This window comes from Mastomys coucha, unplaced genomic scaffold (genome assembly GCF_008632895.1).
Source record: "Mastomys coucha isolate ucsf_1 unplaced genomic scaffold, UCSF_Mcou_1 pScaffold8, whole genome shotgun sequence".
In the NCBI taxonomy this organism is placed as follows: Eukaryota; Metazoa; Chordata; class Mammalia; order Rodentia; family Muridae; genus Mastomys; species Mastomys coucha.
The window spans coordinates 47,305,564-47,319,787 of record NW_022196914.1 but is presented as its reverse complement, the minus strand read 5'-3'; the positions used below and the strand labels follow the sequence as shown (position 1 = coordinate 47,319,787).

The window sequence follows — 14,224 nt, the reverse complement described above, 5'->3', positions numbered from 1 at the left end:
ACCATATTTTATTCCTATTATTCTTAAGTTTGGACTTTTCCTACTGTGCCAAATCTCCTGGATGATTTGAGCTAGGAATATTTCAGATTTTGCATTTTCTTTGCTGTTATATCTATTTCTTCCATGGTACCTTCTGCTCCTGAGATTCTTTCCTATATCTCTTGTATTCTGTCAGTGATACTTGGGTTTGCAGTGCCTGTTCTCTTTCCTAAGTTTTACATCTGCAGGGTTGCCTCTAAGTGTGTTTTTCTTTATTGCTTCCATATCCATTTTTAAGTCTTAGACAGTTTTATGTATTTCCTTCACCCATTTCTTATATTTTCCTGCATTTCCATAATGGATTTATTTATTTACTCGTTAAGGTCTTCTAACTATTTGATGGTGTTTTGCTCTATTTCTCTAAGGTAATCTATATATTCTCTTTAATAGCCTCTATTATCTTCATGAGATGAAATTTAAGGTTACAGTCTTTCTCTTCAGGTGTGTTAGTATAACTAGAGCTTGCTATAGTAGAAAAGCTGTGTTCTAATATTGCTCTAATGCAATGGTTTCTCTTGATTATATTCTTCTTCTTGCCTTTCATCATCTGGTTGTCTCTGATGTTGGCTTCCCTGGGTATTCTGATTTGGAGAAAACCTCCCTATCTCTAGGCAAGTGGAGCTGTGTGTCCCCAGGTTGGAGTCAGCCTCCTGAGAGGGAAGCAGAGCGGTAGGGAGGGGTAATCAGTGACTGCAACTGGAGGTGCAGCCCAGAAGGAAGATGGCTCTCAAACAATGTGGGGAAGGTCCCAGCTGGAGGTGGTATTGGGTTGGGATTCTTACCTGTGAGTTCTGGTTTATAGAAGAGCTTCAGGAAAGCAGGCAAAACTGTGGGATGGGGCTAGGTGTACTGATCCACAACTGAAGGCAGAAGTGAAAACTGGAAGTATAAATCATTTTATTATATGAAATATTTGTTTTTGGTACAAATATTTATCAACATCAAGAGGTAAATGATCAAAGAGACAATACAGAGTTTTATTTACTTACAAAGAGAAAAACATATTATTTCAGCTGTTTTATTTTAGTATTAAGTTACTCCTTTACTTTTCCCCATTATTGTAAATAGATTTACTTTTTCCCCAAATAAGTCTCCACCCCTCCTCACATCACTTATTCCAGATTCTCCCTACTCTCATCCTTTCCAGATCTACTAACTTTCTGTCTCTTATGAGAAAATAAGGATGCATATAAGTAATAATAAAATACAACAATAAAGCAAAATACAATGTGATAAAACAAAAGCTGACATAATAAAATTTGACAAAAGCAGCCAAACAACCATTAAACAAACACAGAAATAAACCAGAAGAAAAAGGGACCAAGAGAAGACACCAAAACACGGAAATGCTTGCACAATCAGAATTCCCATAAAAACGTTAATCTGGGAGCAATAATAAATATAAAAAGAAATTTGATGCAAACATATTCAGGTCATGCTTTTTCTACTTCAGACTTTGTAGGTTCATATGTATTTTGATGATGTTGAGTGATAGGACCTTCTTTCTTGATGCCTCCATCATCTCTGGCTCTTATACTTTTTACATCATCACTTCTGCAATGTTCCATGAGCCTTACTCAAAGGGCTGGAAAACACTGAAAAATGTTCAACATTTTTAGTCATTAGGGAAATGCAAACTATAGCTTTGAAGTTTCATCTTATACCTGTCAGAATGGCTAATATCAACAAAAATAATTGATAGTTCATGCTAGAAATAACGTGGAGTAAAGATAACACCTAGTGCTTAGAGAAACACAAACATGCATTGCTACCATGGAAATTAGTATGATGGTTCTTGAGGAAGATATATACCAATCTATCTCAAGACCCATCTATAACACTTTAGGACACATACTGGAAGGACATTTCATCCTTCCATAAAGTTCAACTGTGTTCATATCAGATTTATTTATAATAACCCAGAACTAGAAACAACCTATATGTCCATGAATATAAGGAAAATGTGATATAATTATACAACAGAGTATTGCTCACCAAATTTAAAAGTGACATCATATTTCTTGACTTTTTGATACAAGATCTTTGTTCTTAACCCTATCTGTCCTGGAACTCACTCTGTAGACCAAGATGGCCTCAAGGTCCTAGAGATTTAGTTGCCTCTGTCTCCTGAGTGCTAAAATTAAAGACATGCATCACCACATCCAGTTCTCAGATATTTTAAAGAAGACATTATAGTGTACTAACTATTATAGAAATAGCACACAGATATTCAATTGTGAACATACAGTCCACATGAATCTGTTGTAGAAAATTGTATTATTTGTTAAGCTTTGTTGTTCAGAAAGTGACACATATCCTGAAGTAAGGTTTCTCTTTGATTTCTTCACCTAAATCTCAGTAAACATTCAATAGCTCATATACAAGCTGTAGAATTTAGACATCTTTGTTCCCAAAGTAGTTCAAAGAAATTTCTAGAATAACTTTTCCCCACAACCAAGTAAATACCTACAAATAGTCTTCATACTTTCTTATATATAAATTTAATTTTTTTATATATATTTATAATCAAGGAAATCACTGACCAACTTTGTTTAGTAGATTTATAGGAGCTACATCATAGAATGAGGTATTGCCCATATTTTCTATGAAGGCATTATATAAAAAGATGGCCAAGAAGCAAAAATAAAAGCATTTAGAAATTCCCCACTCTGTCTGCATTTATATGACTAACCAACTATTTACATGAGGCTTTTAAATTTAAAGTATATATAAATGATAAATTGAGTCTACTTTTTGTTTGTTTGTTTGCTCCCTTAATTTTTAAGCAACATCATGAAGCATTAAATTGTTCTATGGGAAGTTTGAAATTCCCAGTGTCAATCTGTTTAAAGCACAACTTACTAAATTTCTTGAAGTATGTATGAAATTTGACTATTATTTTGACAAAGAGTAAATTATTATTAAGACCACCAATGCATATCTTATTTTTTTTTACAGTCAAGTCTTTGCCCCTTCCCGGTCTACCCTCCCACAGTTTCTCATCCCATTCCTCCTCCCCCCATTGTCTTCAAGAGGATGTCTCCCCCTTGCAAGGCCTCACCACTCCTTGGGGCCTCAAGTTTCTCAAGGGTCAGGACATTGTCTTCCATTGAGCTCAGACCAACCAAACAGTCTTCTGCTGTATACGTGTCGTGGGCCCCAGACCAGGTCATGTATGATGCCTGGTTAGTGGCTATGTGTATGAAAGGTCTCAGGATCTTTCATTTAATACTCCTGTTCTTCCTATGGGGTTACCATCTTTCTCAGCTTCTTCCAGCCTTTTCCTAATTCAACCCCAGGGATCCTTGGCTTCTGTCCAATGCTTCTGTTTCTGTCTTAGTCAGCTGCTTGTTGGGTCTTTCAGAGGACAGCCAGGCCAGGCTCCTGCCTGCAAGCATACCATAGCATCAGTAATAGTGCTGGAACTTGGAGCATCCACTTTGGATGGATCCCAAGTTGGGTTGGTCACTGGACTGCCTTTCCCTCAGTTTCTTCCCCACTTTTGTCTCTGCAGTTCTTTTAAACAGGAACAATCAAGATGTTCCACACCAGAAGAATGGACACAGAAAATGTGGTTCAGTTACACAATGGAATACTATTCAGCTTTTAAAAACAAGGATAGGCAAATGGATGGAACTAGAAAAATATCTATCTGAGTGAGGTAACTCAGACCCAAAAGGACCTGCATGGTATGTACTCACTAATAAGTAGATATTAGCCAAAAGATACAGAATATGTAGGATATAATAAAAAAAATTCAAGAAGGTTAACAAGTAGAAGGGCCCAAGTTAGGATGCCTCAGTCCCAAATGAGGGAGAAGAAAATAATCACAGGAGGCAGAGGGAGGTAGGAAGGGACTTACATGGGACAGGGAAGGGAGAGGGGAAAGGGGAAAATGATTAGATATGGGGTGGGAAGAGACAAGAGAGAATCCCTGAGGAACAGCAAAATGAATAGAAATATTCAACCCTGGTGGATGGGAGATGGGGATATCCTCTAGAAAGTACCAGAGATCTGGTAGGTGAGAAACTCTCAGGAATCAAAGGGAGGCACCTTTGATGAAAGGCCCAACCATGGGGAGAGGGAACTCATAGAGTTCACCTCCAGTAGAAAATAGTACATCAAGTAGAGGGATCTTGTCATCCCACAGTCAAGAACTCTGACCTGATGTTTTATATTTCTTAGTGGAAAGTTATGAATAAAATAACTAACAGCCTTGAAAGATACTTTAGTTAGTAAACTGCTTGTCAAGCAGCATGAAGTCCTGAGTTTGAGCCATAGCATACATACATGAAGCCAGACATGGGGAAGTGTGCTTATAATTCCCCAAGGACTGAGAAGAAGGAATCAGGTGGATTCTTGGTACCTGCTGACCAGTCAGCCTTGTCTAATCAAAGATCTGCAGTTCTAAGGAAAGGGCTTATTTAAAAAACCATGGTTGAAATCAATAGATGGAGAATAACATTTGGGCCTATCTTCAGGCCCTGAAATATCTGCATATATGCCTTCATAAATGAAATCACACCATAAAAATATCATACGTACCTGCAATTAATACACATACACACAAACACACACAGACATGCACACAGCTAGACATAACTAGAGTAATTATTACTGCATTGTAGGACTGTGAATACTGAATACTGTGTATATTGTCATAACTATATTGTTCAATATTATTTTGTAGAATTCAAATTATTCTGAGTTTTTTAACTTAAAATACAATTCATTTTAGCATATGATGCTGTAAAATGAGTTGTGTGATGGTTGTATTTACCAAGATGGAAAAGTAAACAAAAATTAATAAGTTTAAAGAAAAGAGCCAGTTTAAAAAAATAAAGAAAAAGAAAAAAGGATTTCCAGAGTGATTGTACCAGCTTGCAGTCTAAATATCAATGGAGGAGTGGTGTTCTTTCTCCACATCCATGCCAGCATCTGCTGTCACCTGAGTTTTGTTTTTAACCATTTGGACTGGTATGACATGGAATCTCAGGTCTTATTGATTTGCATTTCTTGATGACTAAAGATATAAATTTGTTGCTCCTTCAAAAACTTGGAGAGTTCTACCTGAAGATGCAACTATACCATTCCTGGGTATATACCCAAAATATGCTCCTACTTATAACAAGGGCACATACTCCATTACAATCATAGCAGCCTTATTTATAATCGCCAGAGGCTGGAAACAACCCATATGTCCCTCAAAAGGAAGATGGATATAGGAAATGTACATTTGCACAATGGAATAATTCTCAGTTATTAAAAACAATGCCTTCATGAAATACACAGGCAAAGGTATGGAACTAGAAAATATCATCCTTAGTGAGGTAACACAGACACTAAATGAACAGACATCATATATACTCACTCATAAGTGGATATTAACCAAAATCTCATAATACCAATGATACAACTTACAGATCATATGAAGATTAAGAAGAAGGAAGACCAAAATGCAGATTCTTCAATCCTACTTAGAAGGAGGAATAAAATAGTCACAGGAGGAAGGGATCAAGGATGGAGAGAGGATAGAAAGGGGAAAAGGGTGGCAGGATCAGGTATAGGAAGAGACAGGAGAGAAGTATAGAGGGTCAGGAAATTGAACAGAAATATGCAGCAATGGGGATGGAGAACTGGGGGTAGCCACTAGAAAGTTACAGATGCCAAGGAAGCAAGATGTCCCCAGGATGCAACAGGGATGACATTAGCTGAAATACCCAACAAAGAGGAGATACAACCTATAGAGACCACCTCCAATAAATAAGCATGGCCCTAAGTTGAGGGATGGAGTACATTTCAGAAATTTCAACCCAGAACTGTTTCTGTCTTGGAAAGGCAGGGACACAGAATGGATAAGAGTCTGGCCTGGCTGTCTTCTGAAAGACCCAACAAGCAGCTGACTAAGACAGAAACAGAAGCATTGGACAGAAGCCAAGGATCCCTGGGGTTGAATTAGGAAAAGACTGGAAGGAGCTGAAGGGGATTGCAACCCCATAGGAAGAACAATATCAACCAACTGGACTACCTAGAGCTCTCAGAAAGAGTATACGTGGAGGGATCCTTGGTTCCAGTTACCTATGTAGCAGAGAATTGCCTTATCTGGCATCAATGGGAGGGGATGCCCATGGTCCTGTGGAGTCTTGATGGTAAGTGAATGCTAGAGTGGTGAGGCAGGAGTGGGTGGGTGGATGGGAGAGTACCCTTATAGAAGCAAAAGAGAGGAAATGGTATGGGAAGTTTGAGAAGGGGAAACCAGGAAGGGAACAACATGTGAAATGTAAATAAATGAAATAACAAGTAAAATCAAAAGAAAACAGGTTTAAATTGATCAGATGTGGAGTTTCCTTTTTCTTATTGTTTTTGTTTGCTTGCCTGTTTAATTTGATTTGGTTTATTTTGTTTTTACACATAATTTCCTTAAAGAGTTGATAATGGATGTTTTATATCTTACACACATATCTTAAAATTTCTCAACTATCTTATATATTTGTCTGGTTTATATCATTTACTAATGTAGGTGGGTTTTTGTTTTCTCTTGTGTTTTTATGTTTGTTTGTATTTTTGTTTTTGATTTTATTTTTTTAAAATCTATTACCTATTTTACAAAGTATTGTATGGGAAGCCCAGTGTATGTTCCTGCAGGGTTTGATTAGCCCCTAAAGAAACTGACAGTTCTCTACTCACAGGATAATAAAATCATACAAGAAGGAAGCTTAGAGGCAAAATGTTACCATCAGGTATTCCTCAGATTACGTACAAAGGCTACGCTGTGACATTCATCAGGTCAGTGTTTCTTTTTCTCTTCTTTTCATTTCTGATGAATCATGAGAATACCCTGATGGAGATGAATAAAGAAATGGGAGTGGGAAGCCAACCACCTATTTTCAGTTCTTAGAATGTTGTCAATGGAAATAAATTCTGTTTTCCAAAGCATGCCACAAAATTTACACAGACATTTAAAGTGTTTTTAGATTGCTTATTTCTGTTTGCAATGGAGCTTTATTTTTTCATTGGAGATTCCTGTCCTAGTCTCTAGTCCTTACCCAATTTTTTTATAATGTTATAATTTAATTGTATTGGTAAATGTATAATTTGTTTGATTCATTCCTCTTCAGTTATTTCTTTTCTCAGAAGAATAATCTTGTCATCATGACGTAGTCTGTAGAGTATTAAATTTTACATTGCAGAATCTCTATGTTCAAACTGGGAAATGCCAAAAATAAAAACTGCTGAGAGAAAACAAGAAAAAAATGTGGGGTAACCATGCCTTGTCTTGTAACACTTAACCAGTTTCAGTGGTACCTACGTTTTCAGTTTAAAGTAAACTGGTTTAACATTTGAGAATCTTTGATTTGTTTCTATCAATCTTTCCTCAAGTTACTGCTTCATCCCATCCCATGATAATCCTGGACCTTACCTTACAATGACAAAAAACAAAAACAAAGCAACAACAACAACAACAAAACAAAAATTAAAATGTTCTAGTCAACCTTCTGCAAATGCCATGAACATAGAAGCAAACTAGAGATATTAACAACTCAAATGTCTTTTGAGTCCTCACAGACTCATTTAATTGACACAAAAACTAAAGTTTTGTATGGTAAGCTATTTAGGGAATTCAGAGACTTAATTCTTCCTGAAGGTATTTGGCTAAGATTGAGGTACTATTCAATATTAAATATCACCGAGAACATTATTACTTTAAGGTAATGTGAGGGCTAGGATATTTTGTCTTTGGAAAAGCAGCTGATAGATCCTTCTCTTAAAGTGGAATCCTTGAGCAGAGAACATTCATACAAATAAACTCTCTCCAATTTTGATTGTACTACTGTCATGGCAACCCACTGAAATATACAGGGAAACTCTATAACCACAATTTCTGTCTAAGCAGAATTTGCTTCAGGCACAGCTGAACTAGATATTTGCATTAGTCTAAGAAGACATACCTCTAGGAAACACTTCAAAAGACTGATTTTAAACTTTGAAACTACTTTCATTCAGGCCTTTGTGCAGCAAACGTTGTGTGGTTCACAGAATTCTTGTGAATGGATCAAAGTTGTTCCTGAAATGGGCTACTTTGAAAGTCATGTGATTTGTCCTAATGTAAGCCATGTATGACATGATGGAATGACAAAACGATTCACAAATATTGCACTTCTTTATTTTCATGCCACATCCCTTCACTGCATTGTTGTAGGCTATGTAATAGACTATTCAATGTGTTTTTCAAGTTGTCTGAGAGACTTGAAAAACATCCTGGCACCTGCTGTTGTACTTTAGACCCTCCCTCCATCACAAAGCTTCTCTTAAAAAGTCTTAAAGTCTTATCCTGGGTTGGACAGCTTGGTGTAGTAACTTGAAGTAGAGAAAGAGGCAGCTGCAGGAGGCTGCAGTAATAACAGCAGTAGGAGTGGTTATATTTTGAAAGAGTCTATAGAGCAACAGGAATAACAGGATTCAAATGTTCTAGAAATAAAGGAATATGAATGTTTAGAGAGAGAAAGAGAAAGTGAAGAAGTGAAGGGGAAAATCTCAAACATCTAGAAGAATTCAAAGAAATTGTCGAGCCATAGAAGTGAAGAGTTCCAATATCCAGGAAAACCCTGAACTAGCAATTGTTTGGATGCCAGACTCCTGATTTGATGTTGAGGTCCTATGTAATTCTAGAAGGTAATTAAAGCTGAGATATATAAGAAGCAGGTGTGCCTATAGAACCTGGAAGCTGAGAGATTATATAATTAGCAACAGCATTATACAACATGAAAGAGCTAAAAGTGGTATAATGCTACTAACTCTTGGTGTGTACCTACATTGATTTGCTTTCTTCTCATTCTCATTCAAATCACCACAGACATCTTTATCTTCAAATTAGTAAGCTCATAGGCTTGCTTACTTTAATAACTTAAAGGGTTCCTTTAATGTCATTTCTTTCATTGTTAAAATGTGGTCTTGTTGATGAGGCAGCCGTCAAAAACCACATACATAAATCCAAGATCAGATCATCATCTGACCTTGTCAGATATTTACTAACAGTGGTAGATTCTTTCACATCTGGAGGGCAATGCAAGAATAACATTAGACTCATATAGTTGTGGTGCATAACATTTTTTAAAACAGGTTTTAGTATTATTAAAAATTTGTTTTCAGTTAAAAGATAAGTCGATTTTATCTTCCATTTTTTTCTCTCCAGTTCTTCACAAATAGTCTCTGCATAAGTATATAAATACATACATGACATGTCTTAAATTATATCAGATAATACTTATTTGATAAAAGTTTCTTTAACTTTTTCATATATTGAAAGTTTATCTCTAAATAGATATTTGCTAGTCCATGTTCATTGAGCTTTAATCATATTAGTCATAATGGAAAACAGCTTTGATGTTCATGCACTGATAAATGGATAATGAAAACTGGAAGCTACACCCCTACTGAGTAATGCTCATGGTCCTGGAAGGAACATTTCACACTACTGGAGGAGAAAAGATAATCATCAGTTTCACCCAGCTACAAACTCCATGACCTACAACTCTAAGCTGCCTATGGTTATACTGATGCAAATGGATATAAATGTTATGTGAGTACCAAATTACATGTTTATAATATGATCCAAGGCCCAAGCTCTTTAGATAGAATTCATGCATGACACTACTAAACTGGACAGGAACCTGATTTGTCATAGGTCCAATTCTATACTACTAAACCCATAAAGCTGAACATCATTTGAAACTCATCAGAAAAGCTTCTTGTTGCATCACATGATAGTTAACTGAGTTCCAAAGCTGGAAAATGTACATAGATTGAGAGAATTTAGAACCCTTGTCCTTCAATGAGCTGTGTTTATTAAATCATTCATCTCAAGGCTCAGCATTGTGTGCAGAATAGGAGGCAAGAAGTTGATAAGAGCCAGATGTGATGGGTGACTCCAAGAAAACAGTGTCTTTTGGATACAACACAATTACTACAAATACACATATAAACTCATAGAGAGTGTGGCAGCATGGATGATACCAGCATACATTCAAGCCAGACAGGATCCCAGCAATGAGAGGCAGAGGTGGACCTAGGATTCTACTCTAATGAAGACACTATTTGAAATTGATTTCAACTGGGAAATGTAAATCACTTTTGTTCTGTAGTGATCCCAGAATTACTAATATCAGTACTCTGCGGTTAAAAACCTTACCTAAGAAACTCCAGTGTTGTGTATATTTGTCCCTGCAGAAAGCTTTCCGTTTTCCCCTCCTGCCCAAGGCAAGTGCCATATGCAGGCAGCTGGTCTCTGTGTTGCAGCTAGCACAGGGCTCCCTCTCCCCTCCATCTCTCCCCAGTAGCTCTGAAAGCACTTAGACTAGTGTTAGAACACTACTCAAAAGCCCCCATTAATGAAAACATCTCTTAGAGCCAAGTTCTAATGAAAGACATCCTCCCAGTCTCAGTGTCACCAGGACCAGCTGGCACTCTCCGATAAGCAGCCGAATTCTCTAGGTGCCTGTCCTTGACACCTCAGAAATAACAAACCCAGAAAGGATTAGAGCTCTTTCCGTTTAAATCATAGAAAAATCAGAGGTCACGGACAGTTATGGCCGGCCATAAGATTAGTTCTCGATAACACCAAAACAGACACCCATTAATCCCCCACCAGCCTCAGTTGTGCCCTAACAAATGGTTATAGTGCTTCATTCCCCTCAAGATGACGCATCCTAAGAATTCCCAATTTTGTATATAAACTCATGTTTTTGGGGGCTCGGAGTCACATGCGGATCACTCGCTCTTAGTGAGTGTAAAGTGTGTGATCCGAGTCTGGACTTGAATAAAAGGGTCTTTTGTAATTACAGAGGACTTTGCAATTCTTGGGGTCATTTGAGTTTTCCCGTGGACTCTGGGCACAACAGTTCCACATGTCATCTCTGGGTATACAAACCATACTACAAGGCAGGCTACTAGACTAGGAGTAATTGACAACCACAAAATGGATTCCATGTTTTTGTTTGTTGGTTTGCTTTTGTTTGTTATTTTCGTTGTGTGTGTGTGTGTGTGTGTGTGTGTGTGTGACTTTTTTTGTTAAATTTTAGTATTTTTTTGTCAATGACTTAATGACTTTGTTTCTCTATATTTTCATCAGTTTGATTGGTTTGGGGGAGTTGAATTAATTTTTGACTTTATGTTGAAAAAGAGAGAAAAAAACATGAAGTTGGGTAGACATTTTTGTATGACCAACAACCTGAGGTGAGATTTGATTTGATGGTAAAATCAAATAATACAGGTATATAAAAAGGAGAAAAATTGTAATGATAAAATGACTTCTAATAACATTCTGCTACATTCATGCATACATTAGTGTTTTGTCCAGCTAGAATCAGGGAAGCTTCCTTCTGCAAAATACCGGAACAAATACAAAGACTCACAGCCAGACCTTATGTAGCAAGTGAGAAACATTGGAACATTTGTTGGACCTGGTTTGGACCTGGTTTGGACCTTGATGACAAACCCCAGCCTGGCTCAAGTTTTGAAAACTGCCTCAGTCACTTCTGTACTGGAGTGACTCAGCTCCTGCTTAAACCTATGTTTGCCTAGCTACTGCTGAAGTAGAATAACTTTGTTAACTCTGTCAGTCACCCCATACCCTTCTTCAACTTTCCCCACCCAATATGTCATATCACCTTAGCAAAAACAAACAAACAAACAAACAAAAAAAAACCCCACCTCATCTCTCAGCCCTTTATAAACAAAAGATTGATACAATTAAATGAGTTCCTGTTTGACAGTCTCCTGGGGTGGGGGGTTATGCTCAGGAAGGGAAGGGAAGGTAGCAGATCTGAGCCATGTCACTTCAGCCCCAAAGAGACTTGGCTGGACTGGGTTTTCTCCTCTCAGCCTGGACCTGCCAGCAGAGAATCAGCAAACAGGCAACATTCATCCCTAAATGGGAGGTCTCCATCAAATCCCTTCCATCAGGATATCTGATATGCCGGCCCTAAAATGTGTTTGAGAACCACATATTGAGAACTACTGCAAATGAACATGAGGACAGTGCCTATAAATTGCCAAAGACTGAACTTGCATTGGTCTACACTAGTTCCCCTGCACATGTATTATAATTTTAGTTCAATAGTTTTATGAAATTCTTGAAATGTGCAAACAATGTTGTCTTTGATTCTTCTGCCTTCTCCTTCTTTTCGATGTATTCATTTGTTTTCCCCAACTTTGATATAAAGTTTATCTTATTATGTTTTATTTTGTTATATTTTGATGAATGAATAAATGAATGAACAAATAAATATCTAGCCACTAGGGTAAAATCTAAAAACAAAAATTGTCACATATCTTCTGGGAGAGAGAAAATCAGTTGTTTCTTGTAGAGTATCATTCTGTATATCAACCACTATTGAACAGCCTTCATATTCTGGAGTAGCTGACCAATAGCTCCAATAATTTGACTCCACAGGTTGTATGTGTGTGTGTGTGTGTGTGTTGTTTCATATGTTTATAGTCTAGCACTTTATTTGTTTGTTTTTTAATTTGGTTTGGTTTTGGATGTGGTTTTAATTTATTTTCTTGTTTTTTTTTTTGAGATTTTTGTTGTTTTTTTTTTAATTTTTTTTTTATTTTTTTTTAGGAGTAGGAATGTAAAGTTTTGTGGATAGAGAAGGGCAGAGGACCTAGAGAAACTTGGGGAAGAATATAATAAAAATATTTTTTGAACTGAAATTTATTTTAAATAATGAAAAATATAAGGCAAAAAATAATCATGTATTTTGATCTTCCTTTTTCAAAATTTGTTTTTACACTCCATATTTTATTCCCCCCCATCCACCCTGACTGTTCAACATCCCATACCTCCTCCCCATCTCCTATCTCCATATACATGTCCCCACTCCCCACCCCACCTAATTCCTAAACTCCCTATGGTCTGGTCTCCAGTCCCTTGAGAACTAGGTACATAATCTCTGAATGAACACAGGCCCAGCAGTCCTCTAATGTATGTATGCTGGGGACCTCATATCAGTTGGTGTATGCTGCCTGGTTGGTAATTCAGTGTTTGAGAGATCTCAGGGGTCCAGATTAATTGAGACTGCTGGTCCTCCTATAGGGTTGTCCTTCTCATCAGCTTCTTTCAGTCTATTCCTAATTCAATAACAGGGGTCAGCTGCTTCTGTCCATTGGTTGGAGGAAAATATCTACATCTGACTCTTTAAGCTGCTTGTTGTTGGGTCTTCCGAGGTGCAGTCATGGCAGGTCTCTTTTTGTGAGTGCTCGATAGCCTCAGTAATAGTGTCAAGACTTAGGACCTCCCCTTGAAATGAATCCCACTTTGGGCCTGTCCCTGTACCTTCTTTTCCTCAGGATCCTCTCCATTTCCATCCCTGTAGTTTTTACAGACAGGAACCATTATGGGTCAGAGTTATGGCTGTAGCAGACTACTTGTGGTACCTTCGAACTGAAGGCTCTTCACTGCAGCAGAGAAGCTGCTGATCTGTTGCCCTGGTTACAGTAGATCTCCTGGGAGGCCTTCAGAGTGTTGGATCTTCAGTGGAACAGTCAAGCCATTGTTCTTCAACTGCTCTGAGTGGAGAGGATCCTCAACTGCTCTGAGTGCAGCAGGTCCTCTAGAATGGCTCAGGATATGGTGTCTTCATTGGAGCAGACCAACTAGGAGTCAGCCCCAGCAGAAAAGACTGGGCAGAAGGCTTGAACTTCTTCAGAAGCCAATTACTTTTTATTTATAGAAATCTGGACTGCTCTGGAGAAACAGAGTATGTGACTAAGAGTGTTTGATCTTATTCCAGACCAAAATTTAGTTTATAGTACCCATGTTGGTTATCATGTCTATATTACTGCCTAACCAGGTGCTCAAAAAAGAAGACTTTAATAGACATACTAGTGTGGATGAGGTTAAGGAAACTTGGGATGTCTCAACCTCCATTACGAGGCAGAAGCAACTAAACAATTCTGAGAACAGGAGGACAAAAATTCATTTTTGAAAATGATTAAGAATATTGTAAGGGAAGAAGTTACTTTACTGACCCAAACTTACTCAGAGTAGCACTCAACATTATGAAATTCTAGCAGTTATGGTGGATACAAGTTTTCTTTAATATAGCTTTCAACCTATCAGCCTCTTTCAGCAAATGATTGTCATAATACACACATCTGCCTTATTCTGGGTCAAAGGGATAGA

General features: G+C 37.5%; 1 long non-coding RNA gene across 1 annotated transcript; it reads right to left on the bottom strand.

Moving 5' to 3' along the window:
• Nucleotides 1-921: 921 nt before the first annotated feature.
• Nucleotides 922-13,508, bottom strand: LOC116083674. Its single transcript, XR_004115852.1, has 2 exons — nucleotides 13,376-13,508; nucleotides 922-1,634 (listed from the first exon to the last, which is right to left on the bottom strand). It is a non-coding gene; the product is annotated as an uncharacterized LOC116083674 (long non-coding RNA).
• Nucleotides 13,509-14,224: the final 716 nt, after the last annotated feature.